The sequence below is a fragment of the Passer domesticus genome, chromosome Z, assembly GCF_036417665.1.
Source record: "Passer domesticus isolate bPasDom1 chromosome Z, bPasDom1.hap1, whole genome shotgun sequence".
In the NCBI taxonomy this organism is placed as follows: Eukaryota; Metazoa; Chordata; class Aves; order Passeriformes; family Passeridae; genus Passer; species Passer domesticus.
The window spans coordinates 49799600-49818393 of NC_087512.1; the positions used below are offsets into that span (position 1 = coordinate 49799600).

Here is an 18794-nt window from a genome sequence, read left to right on the forward strand (position 1 = left end):
CTTCTCTGCACTAACCCCAAAGGCAGCACTGAAAGTGTCATCTGGCTGATCCTGGATCATTCTCATTCCTCAGGGCAGGAACTTTTAAGGATCCCTAGAGGGTTCCAGTTCTTTAGGGGAGAAAAAAAATTCAAAATACCTAACCATTTGTCTCCTTGTCAGGGAATTGTATGAGTATACTTGGAGATGAGAATCTTGACTGCCAGATCCTGGGTTTTCCTCTCCAGACACCTGTTGTTTACAAGCAGGTTGGGATTAATTTGTTTGGGGAAATTTGCATTTCCAGTAAGATATTATTTACTGAGTCCTGTAACCCTTGGTTCTTCTATTTGTGTCTGTCAGATTTGCATCTACATCAGGTGAGACTACTCCTTTTCAGCTTTCCTTCCCTACGTGATCCTTCACAAATTTGAAAATTCAGTTTGTATAAAATTTTGAATCATAGATTAAGGTATAAATAGAATCAGATTGCCAAAGACCTCTAAAACCATCAAGTCCAATCACTAATCCAACAGTGCTAAGCCCACCACCCAAACACATTCCCAAGTGCCACACTTACGCATCTTTAAATCCCTTTCAGGTATGGTGACTCTATCAGTGCCCTGGGCAGCCTGTGACAGGGTGTGAAGAAATTTTCCTGCTTTTTTGCAGGTGTTGGGAGAACATAATAGCATTGAGTGTCAAAGAAGTTTCTTATTGAGGACAGGAATTAAAATACCACTTGCATTTCAGAATATAATCACAATTCTTCAAAATCACTGGAAAAGGACAGTTTTAAAGAAAGTATGTAACATGTGTCAGTCAAAACACTGCAGCAGATTTCCTGTTTCAGACTGTTGTTTACAAGACACTTCAGCAGACATGATGTCTGAAGCATTATGAAGTTTTTCCATGCCAGAATTTGTTTATGGAAAACACTTTATTGCAGATTATGATACTCAGATGTAGGAGCAAATAAAATCCAAAATCTGTTCCTAGTTATAATGCAAAACCTCAAGAGATGAAGGTTAAGCCCATGGGCAGTCAAGATCCATACACGCACTGCAGTCAGCAGGAGAGGGAAACAGTTGGGGAGTTCTGAACACTTTCTGGCAAAATTTTGACAAAAAAATTCACTACAAGTAGTGGTACATGAGGGATACTTGGGGATGAACCTGCCTTTTCTCCTCCTTTTGGGGATCTTTGGATTATATACTTAATTGTGCTTGTTTGGGGAAGAGAATAATTTTTCTAAAGTGTTATGAGTACAGAAGGATGAAAGGAATTTTCTTTCTTAATCCCATTATTTGTGCTCATGCTCACTGATCTAAAATAAAATGAAACTTTCATCCTTTATTGCCATGTGTTACTTAGGTTTCAATGTTTTGTGGTGTTCATTGTGAGCATGCTACTGCTTTTGTGGGAGCTCTGGGGAAATTAGATGCTTTTTAGAGTGCCTGGGACTGTTACCAGCCTTGGAGCAGCATGGCACTGAATATTTCACTGTAAGTGATTACTGGTAGTGTCTGCAGCTTGTACGTGCTGACAGCAGGCAAGCCTAAGAAAATGAAGTGGGAACAGATGCAGAAATTTCTTCCTGTGGTGGTGAGAGTCACCCCCTTGGCCTGGTTACAGGGGATAAATAGATTTTACTCTCTCAAAAAGCCTCCACCTTATATGAGATAACTCTAATCATTAAAGGATTAATGTTCATCTGTAAGCAAAAAACACATCTGCTCTGCTGGTTAAAGGAAAAGGCAGCTATGAAATGAAAACACATGCTGGTTTAAACCCTGTCCAGCTCCCGTTATTATATGTTCTACACATCCTATGCAATGACATAGTAGAGAGATAGTCAATCCCTGGTGGCACATTGGCTCTTTTCCCCACTAGAGGAGATAAGAGTTGGCCAAAATATCCTTTTACTTTTTTTTTTTTTGTTAGAGCCAAGCTGAGCATAGCATGTGGAAAGAAATTAATTCAAAATTCAAAATACTCTTCTTGAGAATAGAGTCAAATTCTTCATTGAATTGGATTCTTTTTCACATCTGAGGTTTTTAGGCATAGAAGTTTTGGTTCTTACAAAAGAAAGCATTGTCTAGCCCAGGGTCACATTCTGGCAGCAGAGAGCATCAACAAAATGCTTCTGGAAAGGTAAAAAAATAACTTGTAATAGAAAACTGCTGCTTGACTTGTGGGTGAGTTTTGCTCTAGGTCACACTGATCTTTTGTGGGGTGCCCTGAGCTGCCTTCTGACTCTGATAACATCTGCTGGAAAACATTTTCGGCTGGTGATGATACATTGACCAAGCCCTCTGAACAGTTCTGAGTGGTGGTATCTGACTTTCCATGCTGGATTTCCACAGGAAAAGACAGGTTTGCAGCAGACAGTTGGTCCAGCAGTCCTCTGGAGGAAATTTGACTGTTTCTGCAGCCATCTGCAATCTTGGGAAAGTAAATAAACACAGCAGCCAGCTACTAATGCTTGGTAGCCTGAAAAAATACATGGGTGTGCAAAAAAGTGGTGTGGTAATACCCAGCTGTAACCAGAATTTTGATAATCAAGATGGTGGTTGGTTTGGGATTATAATTACTTTCTTCCCTGTGAATAAACCACTTCTGTTGCTGTTAAGTAAAACTGCTAAAGACATGAGGCAGGGATATAAAGCAAGATTAAAGAAACACAGATTGTGTGATAAAAGACACTCAAGAACTGCAACAGCTGATTACAGCAAAAATATGCTTTTGGAGTCTAAATGAGTATAATTTCTGCATGATCAAATTCTGTAACTGGTCACATAAACTGCTCAAATTGCTCTTCTTCTTTCTGGAAGTTGGATCTTTTAAAGCCACTTACGGTGCAACTTTCTCCATGTTCTGTGTAATACCACAGCAGTCTTATTTGGAGTTGAAATCAATGCAAGTTAAAATTTTTACATTTATTTTCATTTCTTAAAAAAACCCTAAAACCTCTTTCTGGCTAATTATTTAGTAACAACAAACTCAAATTCATATACTTCAGGATGTATTTTTTTACACACTGAAGAAAAAGGCTCCTACAATGTCTGTTTAAGTCTTCGCATAATTTGCTAAGCTATTTTTTGTCTTTCTTTGCAAGGCAAACATACTATTTCCTTTTGGTTTTAGGGGGTCTTGGGAATACCTTACCTTGAAATAATAAGATATTGCCTTGGACTGTAGCATGACCTGTGATTTTTTTTGATTTGTCTAGTTTAAGGATTCCTTAGAGGACTGATTCTCACTGTCTGTGCATTTGACAACTACCCAATCTACCCGATCAAGACATAAGTAAATACAGCTTTCCCTAACACAATCTCACAATGTGATATTCTTCCAAGCTGAGGAAAGAGTTAAATGCACTTGGCTGACATTTATTCACACAAAGGGACTGATCTCCCTTGTAAAGATGGAAGGATATTTGAGCAATCTCATAGGCTCAATGGCAATGCCAGTCAGACTGGGATGCTTAGGAAAATGTGTCTCACTTATGAGTGTCAGTCTCATTATGCTCTGAGGGGCCATTCTAGCATCTGTTCTGTAATGTAACCATAACTCAGGTCTGCTGGCAACTGAACAAGAGTATCAAAATAGCACTGAAGCCAGAGCAATTAAACATGTGCTTTACTTCATGCAGTGTCCAGTGATCCCATAGAGTTAATTTAGCCTCTCAGTGCATGAATCTGTAGAAGTTTGATGTTTGTTTTCAGGATTTAAGGACTATTTGGGTGTCAGCTGAGAGGCAGGATCCCAACTCTTTGGCATTCTGACCTGTGGAAGGTTTGCCACCACATTCCCAAGCCAAACACAGGTACTCCTGGATAACAGTGTTGCACAAAAAGCTGCTTGCCAAACTGTTCAAGACATGAAGATAAGTATCCTGTTGCTGGACAAAGGACCCTCTGTGAGGGAGGTTTCTCCAAATGCACAGTGTACTCGTAAGCTACTGGTTTTCTGTTTGGCAGGGACTCTCCCACGGCGTGCTGGACTCTGAGCTGCTGCATTTGCTGAGGATAGAGAAGAATAATGCCTGGATCCACAGTTACAGAGTTAGTTTCTCTAAATTCAGTGCCTGATCTCTCTGCTGAAATTCAGCAAATAAAACGCTCCCTGAAATATTCTCTCTGAGCAGAATATTCAGTGACAACAAAAAACAAAGCATATTCATTGGGCTGAAGGCTCAAAATTCTTGCCAGTATAAGGGAGAATCAAGGGACATCACTGGGGTTCAGTGATCAAAAGAGCAGTGCTGAGATACCCTCAATGAGATAGCTCTCATTTTTGAATTGACAGGAACAGAAATTGGTCACAGAGGGGTCAATTTTGTCCTATCATCTTCATGTACAGCAGATATGCGTGAGAGTATTAGGAAACAGTCCATAAAACGAGAAAAAGTTAAACCAAGCAAAATAGAATGTCACTGGCTTGTACTATTAACTGCAAACAACAAACAAATAAACAAAACCTGATGTAATATAAGTGGCTTTAGGTTGATTTTGTATGACTTCCCTTCAGTAGGTGGTTCTTTGGTGGGAGTGTATTGATTTCCCTGGAGGAAAGAGGGGGTTATGTCTTTGGTGATTTTCTCCCTCTGTAGCAGCACAGTTGTGGTTAAGATGTGATCTTGGGACATTGAGGGTATGAGGATTTTGTACTCTTCCACGGTTAACACATTTGACCTTCAACAAGTCATTAGCTGTCTTAGGCACCGCTTATCCAGGGATAAACTATCTGTATCTCATTAATACTCTTAGCATAAGGGTGTTAATTACAGGATATGCTCAGATACATGAGAGAAATATTTGGCACATGTAAACATCTCTCCTTTGTAGGACTGAGTTCCTCCTTCCATAGCTTGGGTTTATGCCAGTGATGATCATAACAGAAACACCTGTTTTTATGACCTGTTCACTGTGAGCATATCAGATAATAATGCACAAATCAAAACAGGACCTCTTGGACTTCAGCTTTCCTGTATCATGCTGCAGTCTCTCATTTATGTCTTCATTAAAGAAGAGTGTAGCAGGTAAGTGAGCCAGAAATGCCACAAGAAGATAACATATGCAATTAAATATTTCCTCTTCTTCCTTGCATCCTGGCAGAAGACACATGAATTTAAAGTAGAAGTGATTTTTCAAGGTTTCTAACTTGATACTTGTCTTGCAGTAAAATTTTTGCTATGAAAAACACAGGATGATGTGATGTAAAGTTAAGCAGCACTGGAAGTGGATGCTTAAAAAGGTCTGTCCAGACAGGAATAATTTCAGTCTAAATAGTTACACTGTGCTTTGTGCTGTCTCCAGCCTTCCTTCAGTCACAAATTACAAAAGTTACCAGTGAGGGGTATTTTGTGGAATTATGTGACGCTTTAGTCACTCATCTCTTGATCCCAAATTAACCAAGGATCAGTATGATTCTGGCAAATTTTGGGTGTCATGTACGTGTTGCTCTGCCTTGAGCTGATTTTGGACAGTTGTATCCCAAAATTACAACTTTTCTCTTTATGGAAAATATTAAGCATATATAATAAAGTTGAAATCATTATTGGCAATTCATTGCAGCACGTCACTCCTGCCTTTTTTGCAAGGCCCCTTTGCTAAGGTGGAGCCAAAAATTGTAAAATATAAATAATTATTTCTTCTTGCCTCTTCCATTAAAAGAGATGTAAAACTCATAAAACAAATGCTAGCAAAATAATTGCTCATTAAGAAATACAGTGCTGCTGCAGGAAATCAATCTTTCTTGTCCCAGAACAACTGCTTTAAGAGAAAAAGAGGAAACCATTGAGGTGTTTTTGATTTCAGAAGAAGAACATTGAAAGAAAAATGTTCATATATATTATAAGGGCTGTGAGAATGTGACTCATAGACAAGACTCAAAATCAGTGGCCTGTCTGACCTGCTTGAAAAGTTTATTTTTTCAGGCTCTCTTTTCAAGAAACAGGGTATAATTTGAGCATGAGCCTTATATTATAGAAGTCTTAGATGAGAAGTCAAGGCAAAGGAAAAATTTTTTTCTGCCCACTCTTCCTCCTGACCCCCCAGTAACAGTGCAGAAGTGTCACTGCTTGGTAGGAGTTCAGAAAATACTGCAATGTGTCTCTAGTTGCACATTCCTCCCTTTGTGTATAGTATAACTCTGTCACACACTTTTCATTCTTCCATGGATAACAGAACTTAGGGAAAATCTTTTTGTGTCACATCGGTCAAGATTAAGAAACCTCTTTCCTCTCTGGGTCTTTAAAACACTAATCAGCTTGTCAGTCGTGTTTTTGTGCCTCAGTGTCTAGGCTTAGGTCTTAAAAATCTGAGAGTTTTGTTCAGTATACCTTTGCTTTATGCCTTGTTTTCCTATGCTGAATTGCTGACAAATTATGGAGCTCAGGGAGCAGAGAAGTAGGGGATGATTTGGTATAGCTTGGCCAGCCATGTTTCAGCTCCACTATTTCAGTGACTGGAAATCTTACAGCTACACTTAGATTTACCTGGTGAATTTTTCTAGCAGAGATATTTTTCTGTGATGCCGAAGTGCTCCTTGAAGAGTAAAGCCTTTTCCTATCCACCTATACATGAGGACCAAAAGAAAAAATATGCTGTTTTCACATAAGGGAATTGGTCAGGCTTTACAACTCCTGATACCACCCAATATGTTTGACTGGTTTGGGATTTTAGATACTTAAGTGCAATGACAAGTTATGACTGCAGTTTTGAGGAATTCAAATTATTCAGTTATGAGGAATTCAAATCATTTAAGATGTCCCAGGGTGACAATTAACCAGAATGACATTAGCAGTGGACTGTGCAAATTTGGGTAACGGAAATTAGATTATAAAAACGTGAAGAATTAGCACAGTGATGGTGCTGTCAAAAGCTTGATTGTCAAGTTTAATATCTTCTAATTGGAAATTCCATGTGTAGATCTTGGAGGAATTGAGACCAGCAAGGCTGAGTGCTGTTCACACAAAAAGTCAATGCAAAAAGATTGCAATTTGAAGGGACTTGGAGAATGACTTCACTCAATGGTGGTCTGCAGTCAGTTCTGTAAACAACTAACAAGCCTCATACAGATGGAGACCTGCTGCACACAAGATAATTGTTCATTCTTTTGTCCTCAATGACATCCTTTAGTAACCTAAAACTTTGGATACCTTAATGTATGTCCCAGATCTGCTGGTGGAACATTAAGATATTCTAAATAAAAGACATTAAATGGCCTGCTGTTAAAAACAAGGGCCTTCTTGTTCCTGATCAAAACATTAGTTTCTTCTATAAATGTTTTCATTTATTATTACAATAATACAAACATTGTTTTTATATTGTATTTTTCTTTTCCTAAGATACCTCACCATATTCAATCACATCAAAATATAGGAATGATAGCTGCTCCTCTTTTTTCCTTCTTATTTAATCAAATCTTCACCAATAATATGGTAACTGTAGAATTCCAGACGAAGAGTATATTTAGTCCTTGACAAGTGCCTGCTTTTTCAAGATGCATAAGAGGAATTCACAGAATCTCCTCAGATTCTGCTGAAAAAAATGCCAAAATCCCAAAATGTCATAGGGAGCACATAACCATAGTTTCAATGACAGCTAAAATGGTTAAAGTATTTCTGAGTTTCAGTGAAATTTGGAAGATATTTCTGTTCAAAAACTGCAAATAGGAGATAAGAAGAAACTTTTAAATATTTTGAAAGCTAAACGTAGTCACTTCAAAAGAGTATTCAGTAAGAAAGCTTGACTGCATAAAAATTAAACTGTTCTCTCCACTGCCATAAAAATAATATTTTAGACAGTTTTTCTGCTCCTCTAAAAGGGCAGAAATATTCTTAAATTTTCTTCATTAAGTCTGAAATTTTAAACCAGAAAATTATCAGAAGCTACTGTCTGCTTCTGAGTATAGTTTGCTGATCTATAATTGCAGCAGTGATTGGAAAAGGGCTGTAGAAACTGATGCTGTTCTGATTAAATGCAAAGTTTACATATTTCCAGGCATTAAGCCTTAAATTAAATCTTTCAAATGGAGAAACAAACCATAATGACTTGGAGATTATCCCCCTCAGTCTATTGTGAGTTCCAGTTAGAAAATAAATGATAGATGTTTAAAGTAAAACACTTCAGTATGGCAGATTTGGAAGCTTTTTGATAATTCATGCTTGTGTATAAGCATACATGCTCAGATTTCTTTTTTTTCCTTGTTTTTCAGTTTTTCAGATCTCATGGGGAGCTTGAGTGCTTTTGAAATGTTAATGTTTTAATCCTGCTGTTGATCTCAGCATGGAGCTGATCTCACAGTGCAGCCAGTGGAGACCACAGCACCCAACAGGTCTGTCCCTGTCCCAAGGTGACCGAAACTACTCCCACAGGTTGGTGCAGGTTGATTCAAATTAATCCCTACATGTCCAAGAAGTGCAGCATTTCACATGTCTCTGCAACTAACATGTCTCTGCAATCCTTATCATTGTAGGCCTTACAGAACTTTGCAGATTGAGGGTTTATAAATTTCTGTCTCATGGAGCTATACACTTCCAAAATCTGTTTCTTAAACAATTGCTCTTTCTGCATCTAAAGTGCCAGAGGAAAGTAATACTTTGGAACACCAGAAAAGCACAGAATTGTAGGTATTGCCTGGTATTTGACTGGAAATCCTAAAGGGGGTAGGGGTAAGCTCAAATACTGAGTAACTTGAGGCTGCTGGAGTAGGTTTTCCATGGCATTAGGTTGCCTGTAACACCTGTAACTACAGAAGATTGGTGTCATCAGTGCAGGCTTTGTTTCTGTGAGTCCTATACAGCAGCATACAGATTAATTCTACATTTCCTTTATATTGCATATTCTGAGAGTAAGGCAAAAAGAAGTGCACTTAAGCATAATCTTTGAAAAACCACGAGATTAAATTTATTACATTTATTTTTATTTGATGAAACTTATTTGATGAAACTTTATTTGATGAAACCACTTTGGGAATATGAATGCCAGGGAGATTGGCCATTGTAAAAAGCCAGTTACTGCATTTATTGTTAAATTTCAAATTGTTAGGCACTACTCTGACAAACTAAATGGCAGAATGTGCAGTGCCCTGTTGGATGTGTGCTGCAGCACCACTGTTGTTTTATTTTGAATAAAGAGTCTCTTAGAGGTATCAGTGAAAAGTGATGAAAGGGGCAGTTCATTCAGCTGGCTCTTCCCAGAGCCTCAGATGTTGATACCTGTGCTGCAGATCCTTATCTTGAACTGGAATTGCAGCCTTTTGAAGTCTTTATAAAGACACAGGGCTGCCCAAACAAGCAGGTGTTCCAGGAACTCCATTTTGCAGAGAAGTTTCAGAGTTGTCTCTCACCACCCTACCAGATTCTGAGCTGCTGAAAAGAGAGGGCAGTGCTGGAAAAACTCTGATATTGCTGGCCAGTGACCAGAAGGAGCAAGGTGTTACAGTTTTGCCTTGGCAAGGTTTCACAAATATCTATTTGTGTGTTTTTCCTCCTAATGCTAAGCACTCTGAATTCTCTGGGAATGTTGCCTGTTGTCAGGACAGGAGCCAGGCAGAAAGCTAAAGAGGAGATGTCTGGAACTCGTCTCTTCTGTTAGAAAGTGAATGATTATTTTGGGATAGGTTGAACACCTGCTTGGATAGGTTTTTATTAGTGCATGGACCCACCACTGCTCTTAGTGAAGCACCTGCTTTTCCATGGATAAAAGGGAGGGAATGAAAGCTCTCCCTTGACTTTGTGCCACTCAGCCAGAAAGACCTGCCTGGTCTTTGTACCTTGGGAATTGGGCAGAAGTCTGAGGAGAATGTGTTTTGTTGTAGGTCTCTAAGATATTTTGATTTATAAGACATGGCTTAGCTGAGCTCACTGTATTTGCAGGCCTGGGGAGTTCTTGAACACTGTTAAAAGAGATCTGTAGCAACACTGAGTTAAAGATCTCATGCGTAACATCTGCAAGGCTGGAAAGACAAATAAATATGTGCAAGAAACAGAGATAACTGGGAAGATGTGCAGAAGGGCATGATTGCCTTTTTACATGCATCCTCAGATTGCCATAAAAGAAGGCAAATCCTTACTATTCTTATGACAATTTCTGGAGTCCTGGAACAGGGTGAGAATTTAGAGTTAGCTTGCAGAGGTAACGTTTGTGCACCTGCACACAGAATTGTTGGGGTGGAGGTGGGCACATGAAGGGACTGAAAAAAAGTGGTGACAATGACTCACTCAAGAACATGGGGAAAATCAGTAGCACAGCTCTCCCCACATCTAACACGAGATTCCTCCACTTTTCTGGAGGGTTCTAAAGCTACTTTGTCACAGCAGCATTCCCATTACTTTACTAGACAAATGACCTCATGTTGAGAGAGTGGAAAAAGGCAAGTTCCTGTCAGTTAGAAGATCACTGATGAGAGACACGGTTATCATCTCCAGGAAACATTTTCCAGTGGCCCATCTGCAGCAACAAGAACCTCATCAGGTTTTCATCTCTGCAATTGATAAGTAACTGTCATTGCCTGATATATTGTGATTTTTAAACACTTGAACACTCTGCTGCAATGCGAGATTAATGCTGGGGTATGCACAGGTGGGATCCATGTTGTGTCTGGTGCAACTGTCAGCCTAGCCTGGCTGCCTCTGTACACACAGAGCTCATGTACCTTGATGTTTTAATCACCCTTTATTTCCTTCATTAATGAAAACTGCCTGTGCTCTGTGGCAAGGGAAAACAGCCAAGAGATTGGTTGCAAGTCGGTTTCTAACTCATCAGAAGTCAATCTTGTAGAGTATTAAGGAAGCAAAAGGAATGGTGAAAGTAAAAGGAGAAAATGGTAAAACTGGACCAGGAAAAGAGTTAATATTTTGAGAGCTCATTCTTTTGTCTCATGTTCAATGGACAGTTCCCATCTGGGGCTTTGGACCTGGAATTTAATTGGTGTTGTCAGAGTTGTTGCAGATATCAGAAATGATTCTTTAACAAGTTTGACTTCATTTCCCTTCATTTTTAAACTCCACTTTCACTGGCAGGAACAGTGGAGATGCCATAGTAAGGCTCATGGTGCCCCAATAATTTCTCTTTACCATCCAGGTGTGAACCTGAGCTCACACCTTAAGCAGGGTCTGGAGCAAGTGGCTGGCATTGAACCCTTTGGGCGAAGCCCACAATGCTGACTTAGGTATGGGGAAAAAGAAATATTTTAAAAATCACTTGGCTTTTTCATTACTGTAAATTATTTGGGTTTAGATCAGCTTCCCTCCAGCAAAATAAAATAATTTATTGCTCTGCAGGCTTTTTTTTTTTTTCTCCAGAAATGTAATGTTTTCTTGGGTTTGGTTATTGTATGCTGGTGCATGATGAATAGACAGATGTATAAATTGTTGAACATGACTATTTTTGACTATTACTGAGCACTACAAACTGTAATACACCTTTCCTCTTTATGTCACTGCTATATTCAGTCCAGCAGGATGAAACAACAGCAGCAGGTGTTGGGAAGCCCATTATCAATTTCCTTAATGCTCCCATGCTGCAGTCACTCATCTGTCTCCTCATCAGCCAGATATTAATGTGGCATCTGTTCCACCTAATTCCCACCCCCATCCATATTCCCTGCACGCGAACAATGCATCCTGCTTACAATGTCAATTTCACAGAGAATGTGCCATTTCTGTCAGCATAATGGTGTTATTTATTAGAAGGAAAAAATTTCAAAGGTTAAGGATGACACCCTTATGGACTTCCAGCAGTATTTCAAACATATGAGGCCATTTTAACAGAATCATTGAAACACAGAATCCCACAATGATGTAGGTTGGAAAGGACCTTAAAAATCATCTTGTTCCACCCCTTGCCATGGGCTTCCTTCCACTCTTTCCTCTACCCCAGGTTGCTTCAAACCCCATCTAACCTGGCCCTGAACTTCCACAGACAGGGCAGCCACAGCTTCTCTGGGCAACCTGCTTATCCAAACATGTTTTTCTAAATGCATTTATCATCTCTCCTGTACATCTATCTAAACAATTGCCACAAACATTCACTGAAATCCCTGACTGCACCTCTAGTGGTGAGCTTGAATGAATCTCTAAATCAGCATCAAACAGATGGAATTACAGTTATGTCTTACCAACACATTAGTTTGCAATATCTGACTATAGCAAAAAACATTATCTGTGGTCACTAGGAGACCAGCCATTCCACTTCAGCTTATTTTCCTCATTATATCATATAACTAGTCTGATCGGTGTTGGTAGAATACTTCATCCCCAGCCTTTCCAGATGAGGTTCTGTCTGGACTGAAACAGTGTCACAACTTTATGCACCATCTTCTTTGCATAAATATGCAAGAACTCTTGACCCAACTCAGCAGCATGCCAGAGCAAAAAAAGAGATTTTTTTCCAACATTCATGCTTTATCTTTTTATTGTACTGCTTTCTTTCCCCACAGAAAATAATTGTAGGGAAGTGGATCAAATATGTTTTCTGGTGAAGTGTGACTTTTTCCACATAAACATGTTTTGTCTGGGTTGCAACACACTGAAAACCTTCTATACAGGGAGTTACAGAATCCAGAACAGGACAGGCCTTTCACCACAGTTTTCTTTCAGTGTTGTTTAGTTTAGAATAACTAACAAAGCCTCTGCCTAAACCAATATCAAAACTGAAGCAAATTTTTTTAAAAAAGAACATTGTAAGGTTTTATTGTTTTTCTTTTTCAAGCTTGCATGGTATATATAAAATGCTAGGATGATATGCTAAATATATACATTGTTTCAATCTAACATTAAAATATTCTTATGCAATAATTAAAAACTACTGAAGTTGTGATTATTTTCCCCCACTTTAAAACTGTCATTTCAGGTGATGCTTTTCCGCAGAGTAGGCTTTTTATTTTCAAGTTACCTACATTTTTAATAGAAACTGCTCCATCATACTGAATTGAAGACCCTATTAGAACTGTCTCTTCAGAAGAATGCACAGAAAATTTAAAAAATGGGTAAACTATTTGAAAGCTTCCTTATTAAATAAACATCGTGTTTAATCCACAAATAAATGTATTTACAAATCTGGTGGGTTTTCAGCTAGATCAAAGACAATAAGCAGTATGTTTCTTACCACATTGTGAAATTTTGGTCACTTATAATATAGGGTGTAGGAAGTGGCTGTTTCCTTGAGGCCATAGCTATGTAATCAATTAAATTCTTATTCATTTTCTTCAGTGAGACAAAGGTTTCCACCACGGTTACTTATCCATTTGCAGTACTTTTCTTCCAGGCAATAATCAGTAATCAGAAGTTCATTTACGGTTTCATGGCAGTTTAATGACAAGCAAGAGGGTTCATTAATTTATTCTGATTTTAATATTGTGTAATGGAGGGATTTATTAAATCATCCCAGAGGTTAACCAGTTGACAGATCTCCAAGTAGTAATCTCTCATTTTTACTTCTAGCTTTAGTTTCAGCCTGTGACTTGTACTTAAAATAACCTTAAGCCAGAAATGGGCTGACACAAAGCCTCTTGAAACAGGTAAAAAGTTTATTTCAGCTATGCTTTTAAAGGGGAAATAACTGCTCTGGGGACTGAAGACTTTCTTGTACTTTGCTGTTAAAACCACATTTAGCACTTGCATTTCATCAGGGAAAATGATTTAAGGTGAGTCTCATCATAGTTGCGTGTAAATGACTTGTGGAATGGTGCTTGTGTTCACGAAATGCTGTAATTAAGCAAAGTTTTGCACACCAGACATGGCTCCCCTTAGTCTGGGAGGAAGTAATGGGAGAAAATTAAGGATGAAGCAGCAAGAGCTGAGGCACACAGCTCTGCAAATCTTTCAAGGTAGGCAGCTCTGCACTGGGTCAGTGTTTAAATATGAATTAGTGTTAGCAATAGAGCCCTGAATGTGTTTTCTTCTTCATGACTTCCATTAACTGTGGTTAGATTTTCATTTAAAAACCCAAACATATGGGAGGAGTTTCATCCCTCATGGCTAAAACTAATAATAATGATAATAATGATAATGATGATGATGATAATAATACAACTAATAATTGCCTTCATGAGAGTCAGTCACTGAGCCTTGTTGGATCACAACCTTTCTTTTCTATTGGTTACTTCAGCTGCAGGCTCTGCAGCTTCCTTCAAGGCATGTCTGTTTGTCAAAGGTTTGTCTTTTTGAGCCCACATTTTAATCCTGGCCGTTGTTTGCACAGTGAGGTGGTTTTAACTCAGACAGACATGTGAAGGGCAGAAGACAAATGCTTTCACAAATTGATTTCCTGTATTAATTAGACTGTTTGTGCTTCAGCAGCTCAAAGCTGACTGTGGTAGAAGGGGATGCCAAAGCAGAAATTGAAGGATGGGAAAGGGAGGGATTTCATGATTCTCTTAAGTGATTCGTAGGTAGCCGCAACTTAACTTAAGTGAAGTAGTTAAGCCCTCAGTCACTGATTTGCAGGAGGCTTCTGAAGGAATGCTGTATTCTTGCATTTTATATGCTGATGATGTCTCCTTGTTCACTCTTGTTACATGATACAGAGCAGGAACACACTTGAGGTTCCTTCCTAGACCCTCTTTATTTTGCAGAACTATAGGAACAACTGTAATTTCAACTTGGGTGACTAGCCAGAGATTCATTAGGCAAGTGCATCACTTAGCTGGGAAAAACCTGGCACTTACAATGAACTTTGAACTGGCCTGCTGAGCCAGCAGGGTCACCCCAGCACTTTGGAACAGGAAGGTCAGGAACCATTCATCTCACCAGGCCTCAGCTGAGTGAGTAGGGGCAAAGGATTTAAAGGAAGACGGGGAGCAATTTCAGAGAGTCTATGGATGCAAAAAAGTAGGGATTAATTGACAAAATGACAGCCTGGTGGAGGCAGGAAAGCATTCAAATGTATAGAAGGCTGCTAAAAATGGGAATGAAGCTGATTGTCCTTTGTGCCTCATGGGTATGATAGGAAGCAGTCAGTTTAGCATAGGGAAAGGGAAGTTCCAGGTGGTGAGACTGGAACGAGGGGACTGTTATGGAGCAGACTGGAGACTGAGGAGAATCTGTGAGTGGCAGGATTTCAAAGGAAAAGATCAGGCAAACACCTGTGCTTTTTCCTTACTTATGGCACTGAGCAGCCTCCCTGCTGTGTTTTCTGCTCACCCAGAGATGACACAGACATTACTGCTTTGTCAAAGCAAAGCATGGTTAAAAACGTGAATCTGCTGGCTCTGGTCTTGTGCCTTTATGTTCTGCCCTTACTTTGTGCTTGTGGTCACTCAGAGACAGCCTAAGAGAGGAACTGACCCCAGGCCCAGAGCTGCTGGCTGCCAGCCCTCCTCTGCATCCTCACACCTATTTAGAGGGGTCTGTGGATTCACAGGAGAGGGGAACCAACACACCATAATTCCTTCAAGGGAGACAAGAGGAAAGACCCATCATAGGACTCTTACTGACCAAGCCCATGGGCATAGGGAGATGCCAACACTGCTGCTCTGCTCTTTGGGGAACAGGGAAACAGAAGGCATGGTGTTGGAAGGGTCAAGTACAGAGCAGGGTGGTAACTTATAGTTTATGTTCTGTTCTGGGGCTCTCATTTCTCATTCTGATGAGCTCTGTGGTAATGAGAATAAGAGGAGGTAAAACACAATTGCTGCTATGAAATGGTAAGACTTTATGGAGTCAGAATGAATGGCAGAATTTTTATGTCTGCACTTCAATTTTATAGCTGAAACATTGCCATCCTTGGAAGATATGGCAATTTGTCATTCCGTTTTTGTGTATCAGACTTTACTGCAGCATTTCCCTTCCCTGTACAGAAAACCAGAACCAAACTTGAGGAAGGAGAAGGACACAGTGCAAATGTTCCTAAATATTCGCAGGTTTTGGAGAGGAATAGAAGATTAAAAAATACCTACTATTTTCTTTTGCCTCTTTCCCTCCACACTGTTGCTGCAAGAAACTTCTTGCAGTGAAAAGAGTAATCTCAAGTCCTTCTTCTCTGGAAATAAAAGAAACTGTTTAAAGCCTTGTTTGCAAGAGTCACATAAAGGCATCACTTTGTAAAGGTATTGGCTGCGCCAATGCGTGGAGCAGGACTGCTTTAGTTGGGGCACAGCAGTTCTGGTTTATCTTGAACAACCTTGCATGCAGTGCTGGTGCATATTTTCTACTGAGAGTGTTTATAGGAAAGGACAAGAGAAAAATTTCTGTTTGTGTATCAGGAGCAGAGATATTCCTACTCTTAAACAGTGCCAGGAGCCAAAGTATTAGACATCCCATGGGAATCAACACATGCTTAAGAGGATTTTTAAGCTTTTATAGAGAATGCCCAAAGGGAAAAAAATGATGACTTTGTCATAAATCACCCTATGGGTTTATGTAGAGAGAAATTCAAACTCCAGCTGCCATTTGGACAGCAGAAGGAGCAAGGTTCAGAAATCCTGAACAGAAAAGTGGGTTCTGGGGAAGCTGTGGGAAACCATGCTTGGAGTGGGAGCAGTTTCTTGAGCTGGTAGGAGCTGAGTAAGATCTAATGAGACAATTTTCAGGTATGCAAAGTAGAAATTCTACATCTGGTGCTGGGAGTTGAGGAGGTGTTTGCAGTCAGAGCAGCTTTAGCAGTTGGCTGGTGGGATGGGACAGACTGTGACACTGCAGGGACATACAGCCTGCTCCACTCAGCACAGACCACCTCACTCTGGGGGTATCTTACAGAGCTGTTGTTGTTGCTACAGGATTGCTGTTGCTCTTATTTATCCCTTAAAGGAATATTTGCCCATATACCACTGTAACTCTTTCCTTAATTCATTTTATGAACAATTTGAAGACTAGGGGCATTTAGCACCAAATTTACACATGCCTTGGCCCTACTGTTGTGAAGGTGCATTGTATTTTATAAACTGCCTCTGCAAGTTTAATGCTGCAAAAAGCAAGCATTGATGGCAGAATTAATGGCAAAAATAGAAATTAATGGCAAAAAGCAAGCTCCCAGTTCTCAGGAATATGTCATTCCAATGCACTCAAATTTTTCTGCCTGTCTCCTTCCCAAAAGTAGATCCTGCATTTGTAAGAGGCAATGAAACTTCCAGCTGAAAACCTGTTCCTTAGAGACAGTTGTTTCAGAATGGCCTGGAAATCTGTCCTGAGAGGTCATTCAGGAGCAGCTAACCTGCACACCTCTGAATGATGGCTGCTACAAAATAAAGCTGATAGAAAGCTGTGCTAAATGTGACCAAAATTTTATCATTTGTGGACATAGCTAAAAGAATTGCTCAGCTCTAAACAAACCACACCTCAGCAGTCAGTTAATTAACTGGGCCACCAGCAGCTTGGGAAGGATGACAGTAGAAGCACACACAGGTAAGTACCACAGTATTTCTTGGCACTGGCCTCTCTGGGAAACAGTGTCATCTGACTCTGGAGGGAGCTCCCACTTCCCCAGGAGGGACTGAGACATAAGGTTTCCTCTCAGAAAAAAAACTGGTTTACATTATGAGGCAAATATTTTTTCATTCTTAGGTTCTGGCAGGAATGGCTGCTACTCAGGGGATCAGAAGGGGAAAATTGTTTTTCCTCTTGGAGTGCTCAGAAGGCCCTGAAGAGCCTTGCTTCAGTGGGTGACTGAACTTTGTCATGCTCCATTGTTTATATGGCCTTGTGAGAAAGCTCCAACATCTCCTGAGGGTCTTGTTCCCACAAGCGCCATCGCAGTGCAGTGAAATTTGCATTGGTCTCCAGGTGAACAGAATGTGACATCAAACATGCTGCAACAGCAGCATGAAGATGAGTGTGACAAATGCAGCAAGGAAAATAGGAAGTAAGATTTAAGGAGCAAGAAAGCTAGAATGAAGGAGAAAAAAGAAGAACAATTCACAAAGCAAGACATTAATAAAGTAGTCTAGAATTGGGAACATGCAAGACAAGGTGAGTTTGTCTAAGAACCAGGTCTTGAAATTGGACTGAGTTTGGGATTTAGAGGAAGCAGATGGTCTATTGTAGAGGGCTTTTCTTCATCCTTTTCACCTGAAGAGCTGACCAACAAACTATTCCCCATGTCTGTTAATTCATTTACCTACTTGAAGGTACTCCCAGGAATTGATAAGCAGAGACTTTCTACTTTTGCCTGTGGAAGAGGATGTAATTTTCAGTAATCATCAAATTTTCGAATGCTTAATTTCTGCTCTGACAGCCTTACCAAAAAAAAAAAAAAACGTTTAGGAATTTCCAGCTCATTTTGTAACAAAAGACTGGAGAAAATAAACACTGTAGAGTGTGTTTCTCTTACATGAGGAATGTTTACATATTTGAACCTTGTTCCAAGAGCCAATGCTGAGATATTTTGTGATCCACAGCATCTCCATGGTTCCTTGAAGAGTAGCAATTCTGATGCTTCATGCTCAGATTTTCTTCTAGAAAAAGGTTTCTGCTTTAGCTAAACTTTCACCTGTGCCTAAAAGTCATCCTTTTGTATTTTATGCAGGCACTTATACCCCAGTGCTCCTAGCTCATAAGTAGCTTTCTTTGCTGCTCCATAATAAACAGGAGAAAGCTGACTTAGCTGTGGCTTGGAGATGTTTGAGGAATACACATTTGTACTGAAAAAAAATTAATACAGTTTTCTGATTTTTTAAAAAAAAATAATTAAAAAAAACAACTAAGCAAAACTTTGTTATCTGTTTCCTATTATGTTAAAATACTTTCTTTTTCTAGACAGAAAAAAATTTCTTGTTTTTTTCCTGAGTTAAAAGACACCTTGTGTCTTTTGTACTCCACATATTCTCAATGGGGCTATTTCCCTCTAAGCTCACATACGACATAAACC

At 39.5% G+C, this 18794-nt stretch overlaps 1 long non-coding RNA gene across 1 annotated transcript; it reads left to right on the plus strand.

Annotated features, from left to right (window-relative positions):
• Positions 1-4561: 4561 nt before the first annotated feature.
• Positions 4562-12612, plus strand: LOC135290636 (uncharacterized). The gene is made up of 3 exons (XR_010353403.1): positions 4562-5023; positions 8203-8613; positions 9866-12612. It is a non-coding gene; the product is annotated as an uncharacterized LOC135290636 (long non-coding RNA).
• The last annotated feature ends 6182 nt before the right edge of the window (positions 12613-18794 follow it).